General features: G+C 43.3%; 1 protein-coding gene across 1 annotated transcript in view; it reads left to right on the top strand.

The window, feature by feature from the left end:
• The first annotated feature begins 201 nt into the window (after positions 1-201).
• Positions 202-15106, top strand: part of immp2l (inner mitochondrial membrane peptidase subunit 2) — a 236312-nt gene continuing 221407 nt past the window's right edge. The window contains exon 1 of the mRNA XM_030732265.1: positions 202-283. The gene's annotated coding sequence lies outside the window, so the exon portion shown is untranslated. The remainder of the gene's footprint in view (positions 284-15106) is intronic.

Raw genomic sequence — 15106 nt, forward strand, 5'->3', positions numbered from 1 at the left:
AACTGGGAGACAAAGTCACAAAAAACAAAACTAACAGTTGTGACTCAGTAAGTTCATAATTGAGGGATGAAGTTAGAGTAGTATAAAGGCAAGAAAGAGTAGAAAATCTGGCCTTTATTCTTAAATGTAACTTTATTTATCATTTATTGTTTATTGAGTTTTTAAATGTTTGCCTCAGCGGGCTTCCGTACCGTTGCGCTGCTCGCCGTGAGCCGGGCTGGCTTTAGGACCCGGGGCCGACACGCAGTGGAAGGACAGCAGGAAGCCGGAACTCACGTTGCTGGTAGGTGTGCTAGCTGCTTTAGCTTCTGCGCGTGTTTCGCTGCTGCAGGTGTGCTTTAAAACGGCGGGGGGCTCGGGGCTCGGAGCTTCTGCCCCTGCATGTCGCTCCCTCCTGAGGGTACCGACGCTCGTCTGTGACCGGGACACAGTTTGAAACGTTAGCGGACGGCTGCAGCTAGCTGTTAGCACACTGGTGACAGCAGCAGGGACAGAAAGGCTATAAAGGTGGACAGAGGAGATGTGTGAGGATCAGTGCTGTTAAGGTGGAATAAAGCGATGCTATGTGGGCTTCAGAGACTCAGTGATTCACAGTGACTGCATGAGTCTCAGCGCGGTGTTACCGTTAAAGGCGCCTCGTTTCTTCCTGTTTCGCTTCACAGAACATCAGCTCTCCAGCTTCTTGAAGGTCTTTAAAGTTCTTCTTTGGACATTGGCTGCTTTTTTCCACTCACTTTAAGTCCAGTCCTTGAACCTTTCAGAATAATTTTTTTGTTTAAGCCTCTGAACTCTGACCTTTGACTCTTACTTATTCAGACGTAAAAAGGTTCCTAGCTCAGGGATGAACCAGTGTTGTGTGACCAATTTTACTAAAGTACCTCTGTTACTGGCAGCCTGTCACAAGATCTGTGAAAAAAACTACCAAAGATAACACTTTACCAGTTTAACATTTCGGGTTCAAATTGTCATCTGTGTACGGAGGAGGTCCAACCCTGACAGCCATCTGTGAAACACGGTGGAGGCTCTGCCATGGTTTGGCTGGTGTTGGAGATCTTGTGAAACCTGATGGAATCAGGTGATTGGCAGCAGCTTCGTCTTTCAGCACGATGACCCCAAACACACTGCAGTACAGTAAAAGCATCCCTGGATATAAAAACACAGGTGAACATCATCAGTCATGGATCGGCCCCCCAGAGCCAGACCTCAGCATCACTGCAGCAGTGTGAGATCATCCTGACAGAGGACAGAAACATCCACAGAAGAGCTCTGAATGTCCTTCAGGAAGCCTGGAGAACTGTTCCTGCAGACTGCTGAAAGCACTGACAGGAAGCTCCTCAGAGAGTTCAGAATAAAGGAGGTCACAGCAGACACTGAATTTCAAGCTTGTTAGACTCATACAAACTGTTTCTGCCTCATATGCTGGATTAACATGGATGTTTGCACGTTTCAATAAACTGCTGCATTATTTCCCATTTTCGTTCAAAATGTAAAGAAAAGAGGACGACTCAAGACTTTGGCACAGTTCTCTCTATTACGTATTTATAATGTGTAGTGTACTCAGGACTTTAGCTTAAGTAAACCAGCAGAGCCATTTAATGCTGCTGGTTTCAGTGTAAGTTATGATCCTGTTTTTCTTTTTTTAAGGTGGATGAAAAAGTAACTTCAGGCTGTAGGAGAACACGATGGCCTCTTTAGTATTCTGCTGAGTTTAATCACTGATTAAATTAGAGGCTGGGAAATAAGCGCTGTCTTCAGGTTTGATTGTTAGACATTTTGACACCATCATCTTTAAGCACAGATATTTCATAAACAGGGAAAACCAGTTCATGCAGCAGTGCTGGAGCTGAAATGTGTTTGGATTGGGTCGTTCTCCGAGGCTTTAAGGATCAGCATCGTCTCTGCGGTCCGGTCACCTGCATAGACTGTATATCAAAGATGGATGTAGCCACTGTGGTTTTGAGTGCTGCATTTATTTTAAAGCATTTTTGACATTTTCACATTAATTTCATTGTTTGCAAACAAAACTATTAACTCAGAAGCCATCACAAACTGGTTTGTTACTGCCAAACACCAAATCTTTATCGTAAAGTCAAACTGATGTTTTCAGGCTGTAATATGCTTCCTTCGGGCACGAGGTTGCGGGGGCTGTAGGGACTGCGGGGGCTGTAGGGGCTGCGGGGGCTGTAGGGACGTGCCTTTTGTTTGTGTCCCGGTGTTTTACATGTGGTGCCAGCCGACAAACATAAAATGCTGGCACTGTTTGCCTTCCTGGGTCCTGCTCTTTGCTGTGGTCAGTTTTTTTAAGATGCAAACACATTTGTCCCTCTAGTTTTTTCACTTCTTTGTACAAACTTGGAGGAAGTAGCTGGAAATGCAGAAAAGGGAGGGTGTTTCTCGAGAGGTGTGCTTCAGGTTTATGGCATTTTTCTATGACATTTTTCTATGACATTTTTCTGTGACGATGCAGCTCCATCTGGTGGCAGATGGCTGCATGACATTTAGGAAAAACATTTACCAGCACTGGGTTAATTAAAACCTTAATAATTAGGCTAACCAACTAGTAACAATAATGACGATTAGTCGTCTTGTCGAATAGTCATGCACATCCCTACTAGGAAGCTCAAATTTGGCAGTTTTCCTGTTAAGGGGTGACTCATCACCCTGGAGTTGGAATGATCCTCAGTTACATCACCTTTAATGACAGATGCAGCTGTAGTCAGTCAGAAAATTCACATTTTAAAAACTTGGGCTAAACAAATTCAAAAGGCAGAATTTGTGCTGTTTTTAGTTGGAGCCACCTGTTGGTCTGTTTTGGCTCTTATCACTCATTCATTAATATTGAGAGCGAGCAGCAGCACACCAAGGGCTCGAGAACAAAGCAGTAAAATGCAACAACATTTTTCTGCTGCCCCTAAATGAACAGATCATGGGGGGGTTATGTTCTTTGTGCTTTCAGTGTGGACAGAACCAGAAATAAACTGACCTCAGTACAATATGTGGACTCCTTCTTCAGTGGGACTGGCAGAATGGCGACTCTCCTTCAGAGGAAATTTCTGCTGTTTCACAGCTCGCGGGTCATTTCTGAGTTTGCTGATTTGTGTTTGGGGTGGTGGCAGGAGGCAGGAGGTGGTGGCTGAGACGGTTTGGACAGGAGGAAAAGATTCATGGATATAGAGGAGGAGGACATGCAGAGGGTTGGTGTGATGGAGGAGGATGCTGGGATAGGGGCAGATGGAGGCAGGTGATCAGCTGTGGTGCCCCCTAAAGGCAACAAAATGCAGTGGTACAGACTGGATAAATTAATGATTGACACATTAGCCTGATTTGAGACCAGGATACACAAATCACAGGGAGGGCGTAAAAATCTCCTAGATACGTGGATCCGTCCTCTGTGGGGACCTCTCAGTTCCTCCCCATGATGCTACAGGCTGGTTGCTGATGCCAAACAGGCCCATTTCTCAGCTGTGAAAGCTGCGGTCACACTTTCATCTGCTGCTCGTGTTCCTGTCTTTGCTGCCCTCTCGGCCTCCGAGCCTCCACCTTACTGTTTCACAGCAGCGTACGGTGGCGGTGTCGCTCCTTCTTCCTTCAGATGTCGGCATGTTCAAGTGCAGTGATCGTATTTTTGAAGCCGTCCATCCCAGAGTCTCTGCATGGATGCATCCGCTGGCAGATGAAAATCTATCAGCTGCTGTTGTCAGATCTTAGTTGGGGCTGTATATTAACAGAGCTGTCAGTCAGTCTGAGGCGGGTGCGTCTCTTTGTTTAGATCAGCTGTAAGCTGAATATTGCTGTTTGGACAGAGCTGGAGATTTGCAGATGTCCCATTTTGATAGACATTTCTGACATTTTAAAGATTCATCACAAAAATCTGATTCCAGTGTTTCTGCAGCTTTGTAATAATTGCAGCTTTCTTTTGTTAGAAGAACCCTTTTATGTTTCAGAAATAAGAATTTGATTAGTAATTCTAGATTTCCTTTCATGGATACACTGAGCTGCAATATAATTTCCACTGTAGTGATAATGGTATGCTGTCATGTTGCTGAAAGGCAGTTTGAGCTGCCGGCTTGATTAAATGTCAGATATTACAGATGTAATCAGCAGCGCTGCTGTCCTCCTTCCTCAGGAATATCAGATTATGTTGTTGTTGTGGACTGGCACAGCTGACTGATATTATTATTACTTTTTATTATACAGACATGGAAAACAAATAAATATACAGTACCTAACAAAATGAAACTCACACGAGAATGAAATCATGTTTATTTATAGAACAGTTTTCAGAATCTGTCCAAAGTCACAAAGTACTTCATAATGCTTCAAAGACGCCCCCCCCCATAACCAGGTTATGTTCAGCGTTTCAGCTGGAAGTGCCACTTTTTCACTGATTTTTATTTATAGTGTGATAAATAATATGTTTCACATGTTGTTGAGCTGCACCTTATCAAACACACTGTAAAGTTACAGCCGCACAAACATGGTCACAGGAATGTGCACGTACGTAACCTGCTGCTGGAAACGGGCGCAGACAAGAACACCTGTTCATACCTGTTCAGTCAGTCAGTGATTTACCTTTGATGTTCCACGTCTCCTTCATCAGGACAGGAAGCTGCACGTGTTTAGAGCTCTGATGTTCAGCCATCACCTTAGAAATGATCAGCGATAAAATACGTAAATGTTTCTTTTACCGCTCTGTGTGCTACATCACCAGAGAAACTATTTTCTGCAGCACAAATTATATTTTTATAATGTTTACAGATTTTTATCACCAGTTTATCATCACCTGATAAAGTCTCTGATTGGGTAAGTGGCGCTCACAGGGATCATTTTGTGGAGAAGAGTCACATGACATGAAACAGCTGTTTTCATCAGAGTGTGAAGTTCATAACCACCGTCGTGATACTGTTTATCTCTGACTGCAGTTTTAGGCTTTGTTGAACCTCAGGTGACACAAGGGCGACCCCACCCGCACCCCCCGCATGTCTGAAAAATATAAATTTACAGCTGGCCGTGTCTTTACAAAAACGACCCTATATATATAAAAATGATAAATTTCCCTTAATTTTATCTTTTTTTTTAATAGATTAGCTTTATAGTTTGGCTTCTGTTTTTTATAAAGATGCAATATAGATAGTACTACTACTACTGTTATTATTATGAACATGTCATTGCAGTATTTGCTCTGGTTATGAGAGAACTGAAGTATTTCCTCCCACAGAGGGTGGCGCAGTGGTCAGTGCTGCCTCACCGCTGGAAGGGGTTTAGCTCATGTTGGGAACCACACAGCGTGATTCTGCAGCCTGGAGATGAATAAATACTCAGTGATAAGAGTCCAGAGCAGAGCCAGCGGAGATGTTTGGGGTCGAGTTCTGATATTAATGCTTTGGCTGCTGCTCTTTTATTTTCTGTCATTTCAAAGCATTTCCAGTCATGGCTGTTCATATAATCAGACTCAAATAATGAGGTCGCAGATGTAGACGCGATCTCTGAGAGCCATACTCGGGCTCCAGACTCTAAATACTTGGTTTCAGTGTTTCCCCTGCTCTGTGATGAGAGCGATAGCCCTAATATGGCCATCTCAGACCCCTGCTGTGCCTGTGAGCACAGAAGCCCCACCCACTGCTCTAGGAGAGTTTCAGAATAAAAATACAGAGCTGGAAATGCACCTTTTTATAATGCAACTTTAAATATTTATGCCTCTCATATTTCAGTTTTATTCAAAATGGAAAATGAATCTATTCATGTAAATGTGAACACTGCACTGACTCCACCCACCGGCTGCAGACAGGAGCTCTAGTATGTGTGAAGTGTTTGCATTGTTGTTCTGTGGTGTTGTGTGTTTCAGTGCTTCCTGGTTGTGCTGCGGTGTGATATGGTGGTAGGAGGCCTGCTGCTGCTCAGCAGGGAGGAAGCTCTGGAAGAAAAACTTTAGATGTTAACCTCTCGGGAGGTGGAGAGCAAACACGTGGCACATTTTTACCCAAAATATTCCACGTGGTGGTGGTTGGGGGGGCGTCTCATTTGTTCTCATCTAAGTGCTGTCATTTGTGATTTTTGCTGTCATTTCACTTGACAAGTGCATTTTGACACCTGGTATTTGGTTCATAACAAGCCTCTGAAGCAGCACAAGGAGAAGGATGTGCAGTGCTGCCTCAGCCTGGTTATTTCAGTTTGATTTCTGTGCTGTCAAGTGGCTTTCAGCCTGCATTTGTGTTCCAGAGTGGCTGTTTGAGCTAATGACTGCATCGCTGGTGGGCCAAACTGCCCATTAGTCCTCCAAGGTGAGCGGAAGCAGGGATTTTTGTAATGCCTTCCCTGCTGCCGTTGCCTGAAAAGCCACGTCTGATGTTATGCATGAGAGACAAATCCCATTTGTGTCGCGGGCAGTGGGCCTGGAGCCGCCCAGCTTACAGTCAACACTGACACCCGTCCAGTAATCACCTTAGTTTTGGCTGAGCGAGCACAGCGAGGCTCGGCAGGCTGGAGATGAATAAATATTCAGTGATAAGGTTAAAGAGATTATCTGGCGAATGACTTATTTCATATAAGTACCTCATACAAAGTCAGAGCAAATGTCAGACTTGCAGAGGGGGACTTTTAGGTGCCCCTTTAAATGGGGGACATAAGGATGGCTGTGTGTGTTTGCCAGTCACAGACTTTGGTCTGGAGCACAAATTAGCATCTGTTGTGGATAATATCGGTCTGTACACGATGAAGCCTGATCTTTCTGGATTCAAACCACAACCAACTATCTTAGCTGCTTGGACAAATAAATCACTTACTGAACATCAGCTTTCAGTGGTCATAGTTAATGCTCCTAAACTGTCTGTTCTTCTCTTATAAAATATGATCACAGTGTAAAATATTTTTTGTGCAAATTTAAAAGGTGAAAGTTCACCACCAACATAAAGCAGCTTCTTTTACACTTTGAAGTGCTGGAACCACATTATTATTATCACTGCCACACTCAGACCTGATCACTGCAGACCTGCTGAATGAAGAAATCCCTTCAATAGAAGCTGTCTGACAAAGTGAAGCTGAAAGATCTCAGAAAGCAGCACATCATCCACGATCTGAAGCAGCAGCTGAGGAACAAAGTCTCTGACATCTATCAGTCTGAAAGGGTCACAGAGACATTTCTGAGGCTTTGGGACTCCAGAGAACCACGGTGAGAGCCGTTATCCACACATGGAGAAAACTTGGAGCAGTGGGAACCTTCCCAGGAGCGGCCGGCTACCAAAATTACTCCAAGAGCATCGAGGACTCATCCAGGAGGTCACAGAAGAACCCAGAACAACATCTAAAGACCTGCAGGCCTCACTTGGCTCAGCTAAGGTCAGAGTTCATGATTCAACAATCAGAAAGAGACTGGGCAAAAATGGCCTCCATGGGAGAGCTCCAAGGAGAAAACCACTGCTGACCAACAAGAACACAAAGGCTCAGCTCACATCTGCCAACAAACATCTGGATGATCCCAGAGACTTCTGGGAAAATATTCTGTGGACCGACGAGAGAAGCTGAACTTTCTGGAAGGTTTGAGTCCCGTTACATCTGCAGAAACTAACACAGGGTTTCATAGAGAACACCAACAGTCAGACATGGTGGTGGGAGTGTGATGGTCTGGGGCTGCTTTGCTGTCACTGATGGAACCATGAACTCTGCTACCAGAACATCCCGGAGGAGAACATCCGCCCATCAGTTGGAGCCCTGAAGCTCACTCGGGTTATGCAGCAGGACGATGATCAGACACACAGCAGCAGGTCCACCTCTGAAAAGGCCGTTCATGCTGGAAAACCCTCCAGTGAGGCTGAATTCAAGCAATCCTGCAAAGAAGAGTGGGCCAGAGTTCCTCCACAGTGATGAGATACACTCATCATTTTGTTGTTTGTTTTTGTATTTTTCTGATGTGATGAACATTGCAGCCTCCAGGGACCACTAGCACATTTTTATTTTTATTTACTTTTTAATAAAAGAGCCATCTACTGGATGAACTCTTTATAACTGTGGGCATTTGAGCCCAGTCACTGAGCCGTAAGATCTCCATCTGGAGAAACCTTTGGTTCTTAATGAAGCACTCATCAGGAAAAATCAATGTGCTGCCGGCCCCGGGCCCTTCGTAATGAACAGAATCCATCTATTTCTTATTGGGAATGTGATGGTGTATTGAAAGCTTCGGTTGTGGCAGACAGAAACAAAAGAGGACAGAGTTGACTTCAGGTGCAGATCCAGACCAGTTTAGCCTGAACATGCAACCCCCCCGACTTTAAAGGACATTTCCACTGTGAGCAGACTTCCTGTATCTGTTGTTTTACTGTAGATGGGGAAAAAAAGAAAAGATAAGATGTTGGAGACAGTAATGATTAGAGAAAAGCTCGGCATGATGGGAGACTGACAGTGTGACATTTTAACTCAGACGTACAAGGAAGCAAAAATTATATGGTTAAAGTTTATGATGAAAGTGGTGAGTCAGCTCATGACTTTCACAAGAATGATAGCATTTAGTTTTATCTTTGCATCTCACCAAAAGTTTCTTCAGCTGCTCTGTAATCAGTTTCAGAAACAAGTGCAGCCAGCATCCCGGAGGTGCTGTTGGTCTGTCGGCGAGGGGTTTGGAGGTAAATCCCTCAGTTTGGTGAGCTCTTATGCACAGCTTACAGCACGATTGTGTAAAAACTGTCAAACTGAACGTCCTTTATCAGTTGTTGCCACTCCCATAGATGCAGTTAGCAGGGGCACTCCTGAACCTCCTTTTTGGCTCATTATGCTTGTAGTCAGGACTTGTGAAATGGCCTGTGAATAACAACCTTTACCCTAACCCTAAGTCATGAATTGTTGGCTTTCATATTTAGCTCTTCATGTGTCATCACCACAAACGATGCCCTAACCTGACCTTAACACTAAAAAAGCTTAAAGTGCATAGAATAAATATATAAAAAGTGGTGTGCCAGTTATGCACAGTCTGAGGATATGTTGTTTATATTGCATATAAATGGACTTTGTTCTCTTAGTGTGGGCTCTGTGTCTGGTATCGACCTGCAGTTTGTCCAATGAGAAAATGATAAACTATGAGCAGGTGCACGAGACGAGGTCGTTAAAATAGTTTGAATAATGAATTTGTCACTTTATTTCAGTCTTTTGTTTTTCTTCTACATCAGCGGTGTCCAAACTACGGCCCACGGGCCAAACACGGCCCGAGTTCGGATTTTATTTGGCCCGCGAGTCTTGTCCATACATTTGTTATTTTTGGCCCGACGGCACAAGCAATGCATACGACTCAGCATGCAATTCCTCTTTTTAACCCATGGAGGCAGTATTGTGTAACAGATGTCTGCCAACTGCTTTAAATAGAATAGAATAGAACTTTATTGTCATTATACACAACGAAATTAATCATTATACAGCAAATTATATAAGGACATTCCATCATAATATAAAGAAATTCCGTTTGGAACAACCATCCAGAGAAGAACAGACAAGGCTAACATAGGGGAGATGGGTGTCCGCAGCCGCTGCTGTTTTCACTGGCGCCGCCGCTACAATCAGTCCCCAGAAAAAGGAAACAAACACACATCATGGGGTAGTTAGGCTAAAAAAAGTCATCTGGTACGGTGCTCAAGATGAGCTCAAGATGAGCACCGTACCAGGGTCCAAAAAAACCTCAAAAAGAAAAAGATTGACTGATTAACCAATCACATCCCATGCTGAGTGATGCCGTGTGTCTTGGGTGGGGGTCATAGGTAACACACAGTGTTGCTTACCTACTTTTTCCCCCAAAACAGCGACTAGTGAGAAATTTAGCGACTTTCTGGTCTTTTCTTTCTTTTATTTCTAAGGCCTTCATAAATCCTGTGGACTACAGTCTGCTCACCAACATAAGCAGAGACATTATAGATCAGAAACACAAAAACATCAGGAATCAGGTTTTGGCAGCTGGATCAGATCAAGTTTCCAGAGATGAACAAAGAAAATGTTCAGCTTGTTTGGCTCCATGTTTGTGTGAGCATATTTTCTCTGCTCTGAACTTCAACAAGAACTGCTGAGATCCAGGCTGAGTGACTCCACCTACGTGACCTTTTACCCACGTCTCCCACTGCTCTGGAGCCACACCTGCCCTGTGTACCTGTGTGCCCTTTAGTGTCAGCAGCTCACCTGTTGCTCTGTTATCAGAATCACACAGCAGCATTTTACAGTTTCTGTATGTTTTAAGTTTCAGCTGGAAATTCAAAGCTTTCTGCTCTACATTTGGTTCCTTCATGTTTGTTTGCTTCATGGAAATGAAAGCTTTAAATAATAATATTTATATGCATCTTTGATTCTTTTAAATAATTCATCAGGGACTGTTGGCCCTCGGGCACTTTCACATTATCAAATGTGGCCCTCCATGAAAAAGTTTGGACCCCCCTGTTCTACATGAATCCATGTTTTTAATTCTTGGACTCTACTAGAGTAGCTTTCCTGAGGCACATTTTCCAAATAATCCTTCTTTATCTCATCCTGGACCCTTGGTCAACCACTCAGTTCATCCTCTGCCTGAAATGAGCCGTTTGAGCTCCTCCCCCTTTAAAACAACTTTGTTCTGATTGGCTGCGCCAAGCAAATAAGATTTGTAGAGCAGGTGGGTGGGACTGTGTTTGAAATGGCCATATTAGAGAGAGCTGCTGTCCTTCATATCACAGAGATCCCAGAGTTTAGAGCAGTCTGAGTTTGACTCACAGGTATTACATTTCCATACAGTGACATCATTATTTGTATGAACATGCACCATTCTCCAATGGTGCATGGTTAGCAGTTTCCATCCTCTCATGATGGGCATGAATGTCAGGGTCATTTCTTTGAGCTGTTCCTTTCCAGGGTGGAATGATTGTACAGCAAACATCTTTACATCTGCAGAGGAACGGTTTATTTGAAGAGTTTCAGTCAGGTTTCAGAATTCATCACAGTACAGAAACAGCATTAGTGAAGGTTACAAATGATCTTCTTAGAGCCTCTGACAGTGGACTCATCTCTGTTCTTGTCCTGTTGGACCTCAGTGCAGCTTTTGATACTGTTGACCATAACATTTTATTACAGAGATTAGAGCTTGCTATAGGTATTAAAGGTACTGCACTGCAGTGGTTTGAATCATATTTATCTCATAGACTCCAATTTGTTCATGTAAATGGGGAGTCTTCTTCACACACTAAGGTTAATTATGGAGTTCCACAGGGTTCTGTGCTAGGACCAATTCTATTTACATTATATATGCTTCCCTTATTATTAGTAAGTATTATTAGAAAGCACTGCATCAATTTTCATTGTTATACAGATGATACTCGTGAAGGCCTGGATGACCTCTAATTTCCTGCTTCTAAATTCAGATAAAACTGAAATTCTTGTTCTCGGCCCCACAAATCTTAGAAACATGGTGTCTAACCAGATACTTACTCTGGATGGCATTACTTTGGCCTCCAGTAACACTGTGAGAAATCTTGGAGTCATTTTTGACCAGGATATGTCCTTCAATGCACATATTAAACAAATATGTAGGACCGCTTTTTTGCATTTGCGCAATATTATCATTATTATCCCCAACAGAGCACTTCGCTTTCAGAAAGCTGGCTTACTTGTGGTTCCTAGGATACTTAAGAGTAGAATGGGAGGCAGAGCCTTCAGCTTTCAGGCCCCTCTTCTGTGGAACCAGCTCCCAGCTTGGATTCAGGAGACAGACACCCTCTCTATTTTTAAGATTAGGCTTAAAACTTTCCTTTATGATAAAGCTTATAGTTAGGGCTGGATCAGGTGACCCTGAACCATCCCTTAGTTATGCTGCTATAGGCCTAGGCTGCTGGGGGGTTCCCATAATGTACTGTTTCTTTACATTCACCTTATTTACTTTGTTTATACTCCACTCTGCATTTAATCATTAATTGATATTAATCTCTGGCTCTCTTCCACAGCATGTCTTTTTTCTCTCCCCTCAGCCCCCCCTCACAGCAGATGACCCCCCCCTCCCTGAGCCTGGTTCTGATGGAGGTTTCTTCCTGTTAAAAGGGAGTTTTTCCTTCCCACTGTCACCAAGTGCTGCTCATAGTGGGTCGTTTTGACTGTTGGGTTTTCTCTGTATTATTATAGGGTCTTTAACTACAATACAAAGCGCCTTGAGGGGACTGTTTGTTGTGATTTGGCGCTATATATGCTAATTGAGTGATGACATCATATAGCGACTTCTATTTTCAGTGGTGGAAAATTTCCCATATTTTTAAATACAAAACTTGACAGGTATGAAACTCAAACATATACACACTCACATCTTTTAATAAGTGCTGCTGAAGGTCCTACAATGTCTGTTAACTTTTTATTAGTGATCATGATCAACTCCAGCTGGTAGCTTCTCTCTGCAGCACAGAAAGCATTAGCATGGACTGACCAACACTCAGAACAATGGGAAAGTCCAAGGAACTCAGTGAAGATCTAAGAAGGAGAACTGCAGATTTACACAGCTGCAGATTCCAAGACCATCAGTTCAAACAACTGTACTTAAGTACAAGTTATTCAGATGTGTCAGCACTTTGCTAAGATCTGGAAGAAGACCCAAACTGTCACCCTCAGATGAGAGGAACATGGTTAAGATCTTCAGGAACAACCCAGGAACCACCAAGGCTCCTGGAAACTGCTGGAACACCAGCATCACATCCACAGTAAAGCCAGTTTTACATCTCCATGGACCGAGAGGGTACCGACCAAGAAAGAAGCCCCCGATCCAAAATCGACACCTTCAAGCTCGACTCACATTTGCAGCTGCCCGCATGGACGAGCCAAAGGTTTGATGGGCAGATGAGACAACGATGGAGCTGTTTGGCCTCAATGACAAGAGGGATGTTTGGAGGAGTAAAGGTCAGGCTTTCAGACCTAAGAACACTGGAATGACCTTCCCAAAGCTCTTAACTCAACTCAGTTGAACACTTGTGAGCTACACTTAAAAGCTGGACCTGTGCCAGGAAACCAACCAGCTGTGCCAAGAAGAGCGGTCAAAGATCCAGCCAGGATTATGCCAGAAGCTTGTTGATGGCCACCAAAACCTTCTGGTCGAGGGGCTCAATAAGAGATACCTGAGCCTGTAGGTACACTTTTGACCCTGTTAAGATCAGAGAAAATCCACAGTCAATTCAAACTCATTTTTAAAGTCATTACAGATGCTGTAGAGTCATTCCACCCTGGAAAAGGAACAGTTCAAAGAAATGACCCTGACATTCATGCCCATGATGAGAGGAAACCTCTGACCTCAGCTGTCCATGACAGGAAGTTCAGTAAAAGTAAAAAGAGAATATGTCCACTTTAACAGTCATATGACCAGCTCTGGGGCCATACACTCTTGATCAAAATCTTAAGACCAGTTAAAAAATTGCAAGAATTTGCATTTTGCACTATTGGATCTTAAGAAGGTTCTAAGTAGAGCTTCACGATGCTAAAAGAAGAAATCGGCGCAAGAGACAAAAACTTTTGAGCAGGGAATTTATTGAAAACTGCATTTACGCTCAAACATGATTTTTCCAGCTGATCAAAAGTTTAAGACCATAGCTCAAAAAAACAAAACAAAAAAAAAACGAAAACCCCCTCAAAACAGAAATCAAAGTGTCAACAAAAGGACTCAGTAATGAGCAGCTCCACCATTCTTGTTGATCACTTCAAACAATCGTTCAGGAATGCTGTATTTGAGTTGTGTAATGGTCCAATATTCATAAGTCTTATATGATGTAAATCTCTCCTGTCTCCTTTTACAAGTGTAGCATAAAGGTTCTGTGTAGCTGCAGGGAACCAACTGTAGATCAACCTGAAAGCATGAGGGCGAGCTCATTAATGTCACATATTACAGATTTTCTTCCCCTCAGCGACATCACAGTATTTCTTTGTCGTGAACTCACACAGCTGACTTGTGATTTGTGTGCTTGTATAATAATAGTAATGAGTATACCTGACAGGAACTATATGCAGGGTTCGTACGGGTGCTGGAAATCCTTGAAAATGCTTGAATTTTAATATTGTCCTTTCAAGGTTTGAAAAGTGCTTGCATTTTGGATATAGTGCTTGAAAGTGCTTGAAATTGTAACCGCTTTTTTTTGTAAATAAAAATATAACTATCTGGTTGAACAGTTCGCTTATGAAACGGAGAAATAAAATGAGTCATAAAGTCTAAAATGAAAATTTCTCCGCGTGGGTCTGGCCTGCCCGTCTGCATGTGATCTGTCACTCTGTTTGTGACCACGCCCCTCCCCCGAAGACAGAGAGTGGCCGTTTTAATGAGTGTTCACTGGAAAACTGCAAAGTCCAATTATGGATCAGACGAATATGGAATACTTTTAAGTCAAAAGTTACAAACATAATCCCCGCAAATAATGTCATTCCTCGTGAGTAAATTCAACAGCGTAGAACTCAGCGCATCCACGGAGGCGCTCTCGTTCACTTGTACACCACTGCGCCGTTCTGTGGTCTGCAGCGATATGGCCTCCGATCTGGCGGATCAATTCAAAGGCTTCATTGAATTTTCTAAAATAGGCCATCATCGATTCACAGAAAGACTCAATAACGATATTAGACAGGAATAAGCTGTGAGTGCGGCGCAGCAGGTGTGGAAAGCAGCCAAAACCGCCGAAGATAAATTCAACAAGGAAGTGGAAGTATTGTTCCAAAAAGCTGAATCAAAAATGTAAGCCGTACGCAGTAAACCGCAGAAAACCATGATGGATTTTATTCAGAAGGTATGTACATTAATTCTATATGTTCCTGGCGTGTTGTCATCTATGCTTATATTTGTACGCAATCTGGTGATTGGCGGCTGGCACTGCTGCCAAGTTTTGTGTAAGAAAACTCGCTGTTGGCTGTCTTAAAACTCGCCAAAGGACGAATCGAGGACCGGGGGTGGGGTTAGGTGTCCCCCTCAGTGCCGAAGAGAGGTCCGGGCGATGCCACAGCGTAGGAAGGGCCGCAGTATTGCTGTATGTACACAAAACACGGCGACAACGGAATTTTCATGTTTCCGGTGTTGTGCCAAAAAGTGATTTCCGATTTTATTTTTTATTTTTTTACTGTATTATCTTTCTTATATCGGTAAATAGACTGTGGCGCACAG

The sequence above is a fragment of the Archocentrus centrarchus genome, chromosome 6 (genome assembly GCF_007364275.1).
Source record: "Archocentrus centrarchus isolate MPI-CPG fArcCen1 chromosome 6, fArcCen1, whole genome shotgun sequence".
In the NCBI taxonomy this organism is placed as follows: Eukaryota; Metazoa; Chordata; class Actinopteri; order Cichliformes; family Cichlidae; genus Archocentrus; species Archocentrus centrarchus.